Source organism: Capsicum annuum, chromosome 1 (assembly GCF_002878395.1).
Source record: "Capsicum annuum cultivar UCD-10X-F1 chromosome 1, UCD10Xv1.1, whole genome shotgun sequence".
NCBI classification, from domain to species: domain Eukaryota; kingdom Viridiplantae; phylum Streptophyta; class Magnoliopsida; order Solanales; family Solanaceae; genus Capsicum; species Capsicum annuum.
The window spans coordinates 51,133,502-51,146,023 of record NC_061111.1 but is presented as its reverse complement, the minus strand read 5'-3'; the positions used below and the strand labels follow the sequence as shown (position 1 = coordinate 51,146,023).

Genomic DNA, 12,522 nt, shown 5'->3' with positions numbered 1-12,522 from the left:
TCATTTGAACTACTACAAGTGCTCCAAGTTCTGATGTAAGTCCAAATTAGACTTTATAGAAGCGAGTTGCATCCTTCAGTTGATGAATACTATCTCCTCATCAAGTATGTTGCCTCGTGCAAGAACAGGAACTACATTTCTGTTTTGGGTTCGTCTATTGAAATTGGAGTGCAAATGATTGAAATTGGACTTGTTGCTTGGCTTATTATTAGTGCTGGAAGTAGGAATTGCAAAATAAGACAGCTGGAAAACGCTTGATTTAGATGTACTACTCTCAGTTGGCATGGGTATTTCTGTAGCGAGCAAGTAAGAACAAACCAATGCCAAAGTCCAATACGTCAATTCAAGACCTGAGTCTATTCTGCGCTATGAGGTTGTGCATTACGCTTTGCTTAATCAGCGATTTATTCATGGGGTTTTTCTTTAATTAAGATATTTGTCAAGAAAAACAAAATATTGCAAAACTATTCAAAAGGAACGAGACGTCTACATAATTGTAACCTCGGATGAGGACTTACAGGTCTTTGGTCAATTAAGGTTCTTGGAAATTATTTCACTCATGCCATAGCAATTTTAATAGAAATTTGCACGTGTCAACATCTTTAATATACTTCTATTTGGAGACTTCAACACTAATGCCAGGATCTTATAGGCTAAATGTTATCCAAATTCTACAAAACAAACATATAAGCCCTCAAAATGCTTTCCAGTTTGAACAAAATTACCTAAAGGGAATGTGATTCTCGACATAACTATAAATGCCTTTGATGCAGCTCTCCTCAGGAAGTCCCTTGAATTTTAATGTACCTCCAAGTCTTTCCTGTGACATCATAACACAAACAATCAGTGGATTTTAAGTTGAAGACAGATACAATCTCCCCATCACGGGCCATGAAGGATGATACAAGTTTAGGCTTTATAGTGTTGCAAGGAACGTGAATATCTTTGCCATTCTTTTCTTGGAGTCTCCTCTAAAATCAACAAGTTCATATATCCACTTAGCCATATTTCATAATCTATGACTGCTAATTTACCCTTCTCCGCTATCAACTTTGGTCCACCAAGACGGGCCATAGATCTATATCTATGGATACCCAAAAAATCTGATTTCGATACCAGAGAATTACAGAATTTGTTAACGCACTTGAAACGCATTAACGTCTTGACAGGAAGCAATGAGAATATTTCAAAGATTATTTCTTCAGGATTCCCCTAGAATTCTCCATTGTTGATTGCTCAAAGCTGGCTGGCGGCTGAAGTGATTAAATATTGTAGCCCTCTCTTTTAAAGATAAAACAAACGTTTTCTATTAGGACAAGTTTAAGGGAAAATTAGTCGTAAGTCTTAATTTCTTTTTCTTTAAAAAGCTTTACTTACTTATTACTTATACACTAGTATACGTACCCGCGCGATGCGCGGATAATATTAAAATAATTTTTTAAATCTCTTCATTATGGAATATCGTGTTCAAATATGTTAAATCATACCACCTTTAAAAAAAAATTCGCTTTCATTTTATTTCTCAATTAAATATGGAAAAAAAAAAATCTACACTCCACCCACTTTCCACTCCTATCCCCACCTCCGTGTCTATAACCATATCCATCCCCATCCCCATCCCCCACCCCCACCCCACCCTTAATTTAAAAATAAATAAAAATAAAAAAATTCTACTTCCCCCTCCCTACGTCTATATAACAGACAAAAAAAGGCAAAACGTGCTTAGCCATAAAAGGAAGTTATCATTAATTTTAAATTCAAAAATTGATTAGAATTTTAATTGGATAACTATAAATTTTAAATTTTAACACTAAAATAAAAGGGAGAGAAAATTTTGTGTACTAGTTGCTAGAAAGTAGGATTAGGCATAAGCATAATATATTTTATTAAATAGAAGAAGCCAAAATAATAATAATAATAATAATAATAATAATAATAATAATAATAATAATTATTATTATTATTATTATTATTATTATTATTATTATTATCAAAAAATAGTTAAAATTTATTTAGGACTCTTCAATTATGGGTTCCAAGCTTTAAACTAATAATTCTTTTTAATTCTTCTAAAAATTTAATATTTTTAAATTCTAATATCTAATATCCTTTAATTAGGAGTCCTTTGTATATAGGAAAGAGTTAATTTAAATTTGGCATTATCTAGAATGAAATTTATTTTCAATTCGAATTCTAGAAGAATCTATAACTTATCTTTTAAATTCCAAGTTTGAAAATTTGACCATAACAAAAAAAAAATTTAACATTATACTTTTATTTATGCCTTTTCTTTAAGAAAACTAAAGTTGTGCATATCCTATAAATAAATTTTACCCGAAATTCATCTAAAACAGGATAACTAAAACATAATTTCTTTATTTATTTTTAAATCCAATTTTAAATGGCAATGTAAATTAACTAAATCATTATACCTTAAAATCAAAAAAATTACAATGATAGTTAATTTAATAATAATGTCAAGTGACTTATTATTTTTGTTATTAATAATTTATTGATTCGTAGGTTTGGTAATAATTTTTTCAAAACGATATTTAAATAGGCCAAAGATTATTTAAAAAATCATAAAGGTGAAATCCTAGGTTAAACTGGAAATTACAAAAAACAAATTAAAAACCATGATTTTATTTGAATTTGTATTTACAATTATATGTTAGCCTTATTTTGTGGAAATATTGTTCCACAAAATTAGCTTCAAAACTAATTGTTGGTTCGAGAAGTGTGTTGACTGATTACTATTTAATGGAAATATTATTATTAATATTATTATTATCATTATCATTATCATTATCATTATTAATAATACTACGCTGCTGCTACTACTACTATTTGTTTAATCATTACTAAACACGTATGCTACATATATTACTATTATCTACTATTATTTCTTTTATTATTATTATTATTATTATTATTATTATTATTTATTTTTAATTTTAATTTTTAAATAAATTATTTTTAGATATAATTTATAATATTTAAATTTTAAAATAGATAAACTTATCAAAGAGTAAAGTTTATTCAGAACTCTTCAATTATGAAATTCTATTTTTAAGCTGATTTATTTTTTTTAATAAAAGATAATGCGTTTTTAAATTTAAATATTTTTAATTTGTTAATTCAAAATTGTTATTACAACTATCAAATTGTGTTCTAAAATTGTCACGTGACTTCTCAGTAACTTGTTAGTTAAGCGAAAAAAGTTCTCTTTTAGTATAAAACAAATAATAAAATAATAATTTAAAAAGAAGTGTCTTATATTCTCAGATTCAACTAAGAAGTATAATTATTATTCTTGGTGCGATCGTACTGCAAAAAAATTCAATGAAATTTTTTTTAAAGTTAAATTCATGAGTAAAATAAAAAATTTCTTGTGAAAAATAAGTATTAAAGAACAAATAACTGCATTAAAGTCATATGAAAATAACGTCAATAGAATTAAAATTAGAAAAAAATTGATAAAGATAATTAATACAAATTTATCGCTTTGTATTTGTTTTTATTAAGAATCAAATGTACAAAATCATAAAAAAAAAAAAAAATATTGCTTACTTGAATCCAAGCTAGAAAAGCAGATTAATGCATAATACCACCGCCATTCATCTACATAAAAAGGTGAAAATGTAAAAAATAAAAAAAAAAAGTAAAAAATATGAAAAATTCAGTAAATAAAGAGAGGAATAATAACTAATGATCAATTATAGATAACATAACAAAAATGCTAATGAAGACTATCGATTTTAGTAGACCTAGTTTTTGATTGATATAAGATGGTGTGCTTTTTCGTGAGGTTAAATTTGAAATACATCAGTGTATGTATTTATAATGGTATAGCTTTTGTACTACAATATTAAGATAATGATAAGAAATTGAAATAACATTATCTTAAATTTAAATTTAAATTAAATTAGGATAAACATTGAGAGTTGATATAATGCTAAAACTCTAAAGGAAGTTATAATCAGTTTAAATTCAAAATTTACATCTGGTTAAAATATTATTTTAGTTGATAGAAAGTAGGAGTACGTGTTCTTTATTTCTATTATTATGTAAACAAAATATTATTATTATTATTATTATTATTATTATTATTATTATTATAATGACAAGTGACTTATTATTATTATTATTATTATTATTATTATTATTATTATTATTTAGTAGGTTTGGTAATTTGTTTTTGTAAACGATATTTGAATAGGCCAAAGATTATTATTTAAAAACCCATGAAGGTGAAATCTTAGGTTAAAAAATTGAATAATTAAAGATAAAAATTAAAAAAAACATGTCTTTATTTGAATTTGTATTTACAATTATCTCTTAGTCTTATTTTGTGGGAATGTAATTCCATAAAAATAGGCTTTCAAAACTTATTTTTGATGCAGAGAATTTGTTCCATAATTAGTGGAAATATCTGATTATTATTATTATTATTATTATTATTATTATTATTATTATTATTATCATACATACTACATACTATACACGTACTAATATCTATCACTACTACTACTTATTATTTAATAATATTATTATACATAATATCTATGTCTACTACTAGTTATTATTATTAATTATTAAATCTATAAAACGTACGAATATCTACCACTACTACTAATTATTATTACTAAAAATATTATATAACATTTAAATTTTAAAAGAGATAAGTTTGAAATAGTAAATATCTATTCGGACTCCTTAACTATGAATTTCTAATTTTAAGAGAATGATTCAAAAGTCTAATATATTTAAATTTAAACATTTTTTATCTTTAAATTCAAATTTATCTTTTAGTTAGTTCAAATTCAACTTTATCTAGTATAAAGTTTGTTTTCGATATTTAAAAGAATATGTAACTTTCATTTGAAATTCAAAATTTAAAAATTTAACTCCAATTCTACAAAGTTTATCTTTATTTAAAGACTAATTTAAATAATTTATATCTCTAAAAATATCCTTTATCCTTTTATAGTTTCAATTTAAAGCTATTAAAAAATTCAAACTAAATATTTTTTTAATCTTTTATCATTTAATTTATATTAATAGTGTATCAATTTTATTAAATTTATCATTAAATATTTTAATTATTTTACTATTTGAATTTCTGTTGTTATTATTATTATTATTATTATTATTATTATTATTATTATTATTATTATTATTGTTATTATTATTATTATTATCACCACAACACTAATATTATTACTACTCACTTTTTTTTGGTAGCAAATTTACTGCGTTCTATTATTTATTATTATTATTATTATTATTTATTAAATTAAATGTATTCAAATATATTTTGTAGTATATAAAAGGATTTTTTTTTTTTTTTGAAACAGTAAGAGTTTATTTAGGATTCTTTAATCAAACTTTTCTACTTCTAAGCTAATGACTTTTTAAATTTTTAAAAGAATAACAACAACAACAACAGACCCAGCGTATTTCCACTCGTATTTCCATAGAGTGGGGTCTAGGGAAGGGTAAAATGTACGCAGTCCATACCGCTACCTCCGAAGAAATAGAGAGGTTGTTTCCGATAGACCTCCGACTCATTTTTAAAAGAATAATACATTTTCAAATTCAAATAATTAATATATTTTAATTTAAAAATTTTATTACAATACTATTAATCTTTGTCCTAAAATTTGCCACGTGGCTTCTCAATAACTCGCCACGTGACTTCTTGTCTTGCTTTTATATATATATAGATTACTAATTTTGGAACAACTACACAAATAAACTTCTTTAAATCAGTTAATACCCTATATAGTATTTTTACCTTTAATAGCTAATTATAGCCTAATTAGTCATCTTCACTGCCATCGCTTCCCCCAATTTCACATTTTCGCTTCTGGTTACTTTTTTTTTCTAATTCTTTTGGTTTTCCATTCCAAATTCAGATTTTTCCAGGTATAAAAAGTCCAATATAAAAAATGGTCCTTCCTATGGTGAACAACATAACAACTTATTGAATATGAAGTGCAATTTTGCTCTCTTAAACCTACAGAGAAAACTTGCTGAGTTGAAACAAGAGAGGATGTAGAGACAGGAGTCATGGTAGCTCCTAAACCAAAACCAGAAACAAAGTTGGCCATGAACATTTGATGAGGAATTAATATGATCTTAGTGTCTAAGCCATTGGATGTGCGACAATGGAAGTAAGCTAAGATTAGCAGAATTCATCGCAACTGAAAACGTGCAGTTATTAGAGAACAGGATAGCCAAATTCTTGAACCTCCACATATTAAATAGACACAAAGATCCAAAGGGCCAGCAGTTGCTCATGACGAAGTGAGTATCATTATTATGCTGATTGTTGACAGAAGAAGCAAGGCTAGAATCAACATTCCAAAATAGTAGCGGCCAACAACTTACTGAAACAAGAAGAGTGAGCACACATATATCTAAAGCATGCATATCCAGATGTTCCCTGATGATCTTAGGACAATCAGTTAAGTGCATAGTTTTGAAACTGATTCCCGGATCCCATGTACAATTAGCCATCACAGTTCCACCCAACTTAACAATGAACAGATTCGCACCGAGATCGAATGTAATGAGACAATCAGCATGTCTTATTCGCTCAGTTAATTTTTTCACTTTTAACATCAATTCTCACATTGTCAAAATGTAATTCACTCTTTGAAACATCATCTTCATTCTCAAAATATAGTTTATCAAAGATATAGATCCTTCATTATCATGGGCTTCATGAAAATTTGTCACCAGGCATGCTTTAGATGCCACCAAATCAATTTTCCGAACAGGCACACCACAATAAAGGGAGTTGACAGCGGTTATGTAGGAGTGTCGAGCGAAGGTAAATCAGTTCATTCCTCTGAGGAAATTCATTGAACAGGTGCTATTCGTGCCTCCTGAATCAGTCACTGCACCCATTGCAAAAGCATCTTCAACAGCGGTTCCAATAGGTATGAGCAGAGGTTCCAAATGACCAAATTAAAGGTAGTTATCCGTGTGCTCCAAATTAGTTATCCGTGTGCTCCAAATAATCCTTCTCCATATCAATTGGAGGTTCTAACATCTCAAGAGAGGCCTCGGAATTGTCTGAAGGGTTTGAGTTTCCATCATCCAAGTCAGACGCAATCTCTTATTCCGGGACCTTTTCTGTTTCGTACCTATCTTCCAAAGATGCAGTCACATCCAAATGTACTTGAGCGTCAGCAGACTTTAGGGAGAAAGCAGACACGGCACATACAACAGGACTTCTCATTATTTTTAACAGTAGATTAGTAACAGAAGACAATCCAATTTGTTTGTTGTAATGGTAAGCCAATTTTGCTGTGAAATTGTGATACAACCTATTAAACCATTCAGGGGCTTCTCCATTGAAGTAAATGTAAGGAAGAGACAAGCAGATATCTTTAGAAAAGCCATAAAAGGTAAAATGCCGCTCTACCTGAAAAACCCATACGTTTGGGTTGGAATCCCTGCGGAAGCAAACCAATTCAATTGGAGCGACTTATGGCCAGAAAACTTGAGAACCCGTCAGCCATGGAGTACGAGCAATGAAAGCTCCAATGTAACAAACACTAGGTTTTTTTTTTTTTTTTTAAAAAAGGGCGGCCCGGTGCACAAAGCTCCCGCTATGCACAGGGTCCGGGGAAGGGCTCCACCACAAGAGTATATTGTACGTAACTTTATCATGCATTTCTGCCAGAGACAAGGCTTGAACCCATCACCTCTGGGTAACATGGAAACAACGTTACCAGTAACCAACACTAAATTGAATGCTGTAATTTACTCAACGTAATACTCAACAGACAGAGAAGAGTTTGATTAATATTGAGAGGACTTGGAGAGAATTGGGGATGAGAAGAATAGTCTTTGCCTAAGAACAATCACAATTTGCATAAACTTCCCAAAATCACAACAACTACACTCAATGCAGCTATCCTATCAACCAGGTACCGGGAACTACTAAACGTATGCAAGAACACCAAATGCAATACGTTAACAAACCAAATCAATATTTCACCAATGTACTATGCTAATTGCAAGGATATCAAAAAAGCCAATTGTTTTAAATTTATTGAATCAGAAGTAACACATTTTAACATAAAGCATAATAATTCAGGGCAGCCATTAACCAGGAGAATCGATTAAGCTAATTCTGAAACAATCACATAGCTTCTTGACAATGGATTTCAATTCTTCACATTGGATACAAACAAGGAGCATACCTGTGATGCTTCCTCCTATTAGGATTAAAGAGTTGCCAAAATGGAAGTGGGACATTTTTTAAACAAGCTAAGAGGGAAAGTAAAACAAATTGAAACCGTGGGAGTAATACCTTTAACGGCAACCTCACGGAAGTTGGTCTTGGTGTTGGAGTAAAGCCTATTCCAACCATCCAGAATCATCAGACTTGGAGGCAAGAGATCAAGAGGATTCTTTGGCTTAGGCTTGGGTACTTTTAGAGTAAGAACTTATAGATGAGTGTCTTTAGATTCGTACTCTTATTTAAATTATATATTTAAACAGATTTGGATCGTTCAGAGACTTTTCGAAAGGGCAAATTGGGGGATTCCGTATATGTGATTGTGACGAGCATCTATGCGGGTACCAGTGTTGTTTGAGGGGATAAAATAAGTTAATTATCTATTTAAACTATTTTTCTTATTTGCTATCATGATGGGCTGATTTATTATGATAATTAATGAAAAAACTAGTTAATGGTGATACTCTCACTTAATAAATTGAGTTGATTTTGAAATGGATGTCTGATTTGACTTGAGATATGAAGTGTTTTGCTTGACTTTATTATTGTTTTGGGATCGAAGTTGCAAGCCTGCACGTCATGCATTGCATTTCATATGGGATCGGAGTGCACGCCTGCACGTCATGCATTACATTTCATATGGGATCGGAGTGCATGCCTGCACAATATTATGTATATTTATTAGGATCGAGTGCATGCTTGCACAATATTATATATACTTATTGGAATCGGAGTGCACACTTGCACAGTATATTTATCGAGAACCGAGTGCACGCCTGCATAGTATATTTATTGGGATCAGAGTGCATGCGTTCACAGTATATTTATTAGGAGCGGAGTGCATGCCTGTATAATATACATATTAGGATCGGAGTGCACGCCTACACAATATATTTATTGGGATTGGAGTGCACACCTGCACAGTATATGTATTTACATTGCATTGCATCACATTGCATTGATTCATTTGGTTCAGATTGGTTAAAGTATATTTGTTGACCTTGTACTTATTATATATGTGTTATTTATTTTACTGGATTGAGAAATTCGTAGATTGTGGTATGATATCCTTATGACTGTTACACTTGACTATTCAGTTAGATTAAGGTGGTCTTCCTGAGCGGTTTGTGTGTTTGTGTTTAGATGATTTATGTAGTGTCACTCGTCACCACTTTGAATTAGGGTCGGTCGATGATGCTTGCTGAGTACACGTGGTTTCGTACTTACTCTTGCTTTTTATGCACCCTACGTGCAGGTACAGATCCAACGACCTCTGGATATTGATTTTTGTGAGTCTTTCTTTGCTAGCATCATCGGAGATTCGAGGTAGCTTCTACTAGATTTAGAGACTACTGAAATCTCTTTCAGCCTTATTCTTATGCATTTTTCGCATTTTGAAAGACTCAAACTTTTTTTTGGTTCTATATTTTAGTGTCTTGTATTAGTGAATTTCAGACCTGGGATTATCTATGAATTGATTTTACTAGTACATTAATCTACTTATGAGATTATTCAGGATTGGTTATATTCTTATTTTCTTTCACTTCTATGAGTTTGAGACGTTGTTCTTGGAATTGAGTTTTTGGCTTAGCTACTATGGAGGATGGAATAGGTGCCATCATGGCCCCAAATTTTGGCTGTGATAGAGGGTATTAAAGCCCCAGGTTCATTAGTTTTACACATACAAGCTATGTCTAGTTACTTATCTTCGAGAGGCTATAGGACTTTAGAAAATATTCATTTTATTCTCTCTCTTATCGTTCAATATTGATCTTTTGACTTTAAATACTAAAATTCTTAGCTTATTCTCTCACAGATGGTAAGGACTCGTGCACCTCGGGATCGTGGTCAGAAGCCTCCACCAGCCCTAAGCTGATTGCTTGAGGGGAGTACCTAGATGGGGTAGGAGATGTGGTAGGGGCAGAGGTCATGGTAGAGAGGGAGCTCGAGGATCTACTCTCCAGGTTGAGTTCGAAGAAGGTACTGATAACGTTCAGGTTCTAGCTGATAATATGGGCCCAAGTCAGGCACCACTAGGGTTTGTTGTTGCATCGCATCATCAAAATACCTTGGATAAAAATATTGGGTGTTTTGGAGACTATAGTTTAGGAAGACGGATCACTTGGTACTCCGCAGGGTTCACATGTTAAGGTGGGGGCACAGACTCTAGATCAACAACCTATTCTGATCTATTAGGGTCAAGTGGTTCAGTTAGCACCGAGGTACTATGGTATGCCATTACCAGGAGTTGGAGATACCAGTAGAGGTATGACAGTTATATCTGATGAGGAGTAACAGCGATTTGAGAGGTTTAGGAAGATGAACCCACCACAGTTTTAGGGTGATCTGTAAGGATGCCTACGAGTTTATAGTTAGTTGCCACAAGAGATTTCAGAGTGTGGAATTGGCTGACTCCCATAAGGTTACTTATACTGCCTTACAGATGCATGGTCCTGTCAAGTAGTGGTGGCGCTCTTATTTTGACACCAGGCCAGTAGGTTCTCCACTGATGACTTAGGCTATATTTGCACAGGCCTTTCTTGATAGATTTGTTCCTCGTAGCTTGAGAGAGGAGCGTAGGTACCAGTTCGATAATTGATGTAGGTGGGCATTTCTATGGCTGAGTATGAGACACTATTTTATGCCTTAGACCATTATGCTATGGTGATCTTGCCAGATGAGGTCAAGATGATTAGGAGGTTTATGAGGGGTTTGACACTTAGGATCAAAGAGGTCGTGTTTGCTGTAGCCCAATCTGGGGCTTCTCTTTAGAGGGTGGTGAAATCGGCTAAGGAGTTTGAGTTGATGCATCATGACGAGTATGGGGATTTAAGGGACAAGAGGTCTCGTACTTCAGGTCAATTCAGTGGCACCTCATCTAGAGGTAGGAGTTCTGTCAGAAGAGATTTTTGCCCTCAGCATGTAGGCCAGTTCAGGTAGTGATGCAGATAGCAGAGGGTGGATATTCAGGTCAGAGTTCTTTTGGTTTGGGACAGGCTTCACAATGTTTATATCAATGATTTTTAGCCCTTGGTGGCCATACCGGATATTCAGGTCCTTCTCGATAGTTAGTGGCTCCTAAGTCTTGTTATGAGTATGGTAGTCAGGATCATCTTCAGAGAGATTATCCAGCATACAGGTAGAGGTGTCCACAACAGAGTTATCAAGCCCCTATTAGAGCAACAACATCCTATTTAGGGATAAAGGAGGATCTCAAGGAGGTAGAGGTGTACCACTAGCTGGTAAGGGAGGTGGTAGAGGAATGACTCAGCTGACAGATCACAAAGCTCATTGTTATGCCTTTCTAGGGGAGCCTGAGTCAGAGTCATCTGATGTAGTCATTATATGTATCATCTCTGTTTGTCATCGACCTGCTTCAATATTATTTGATCCTGGTTCTACTTTCTACTATGTATCTACATACTTCGCTTCCAGCTTTGATATGAGTTATGAGCCTATGGCTATTCCCATTTGTGTTTCTACTCTAGTAGGTGATTCCTTAGTGGAGGATCGGGTATACCGATCCTGCATTGTTTCTATTTTGGGGGTGATACCTGGGTAGATTTGATCATCCTGGATATGGTTGACTTTGATGTAATTTTAGGAATGGATTGGATTCCTCCTTATCATGCTATCTTAGACTGTCATGTCAAGATAGTTACTTTAGCCATGCCCGATCGCCCTAGATTAGAGTGGAGCAGTATTCGGAGTTCGTATCCTAAGAAGGTAATTTCATTTATTCAGGCTCAACGGTTAGTTAAAAAGGGTTGTCTTCTATATTTGGCTTATGTTCGTGATACTGGTACAGAGGCACCTTCTTTAGAGTCAGTGGAGGTAGTTAGAGAGTTCATAGATATATTTTTTACTGATCTTCCAAGTGTTCCTCCTGATAGAGATATTGATTTCGATATTGATCTGAAGCAGGGCGCAAAGCCCATTTCTATTTCCCCTTATAGGATGGCACCAGCTGAGCTGAAAAATTAAAAGATCAGCTTCATTACTTATTAAGCAAGGGGTTTATTTGACCAAGTGTATCACCTTGGGGTGCTCCAGTGTTATTTATGAAGAATAAAGATGTGTCTATGAGAATATGCATTAATTATCGGTAGTTGAACAAAGTGATAATCAAGAATAAGTATCCTCTACCGTATATTGATGACGTGTTTGATCAGTTTCAGGGTGTTTCTGTATTTTTGAAGATTGAATTGACATCGGGGTATGATCAGTTGAAGATTTGAGCTTCAGACATTCCTAAGACTGCTTTT

General features: G+C 32.5%; 1 long non-coding RNA gene across 1 annotated transcript; it reads right to left on the bottom strand.

Moving 5' to 3' along the window:
- Positions 1 to 538: 538 nt before the first annotated feature.
- LOC124887354 lies at positions 539 to 3,818 on the bottom strand. The gene is made up of 3 exons (XR_007044917.1): positions 3,768 to 3,818; positions 3,571 to 3,621; positions 539 to 820 (listed from the first exon to the last, which is right to left on the bottom strand). It is a non-coding gene; the product is annotated as an uncharacterized LOC124887354 (long non-coding RNA).
- Positions 3,819 to 12,522: the final 8,704 nt, after the last annotated feature.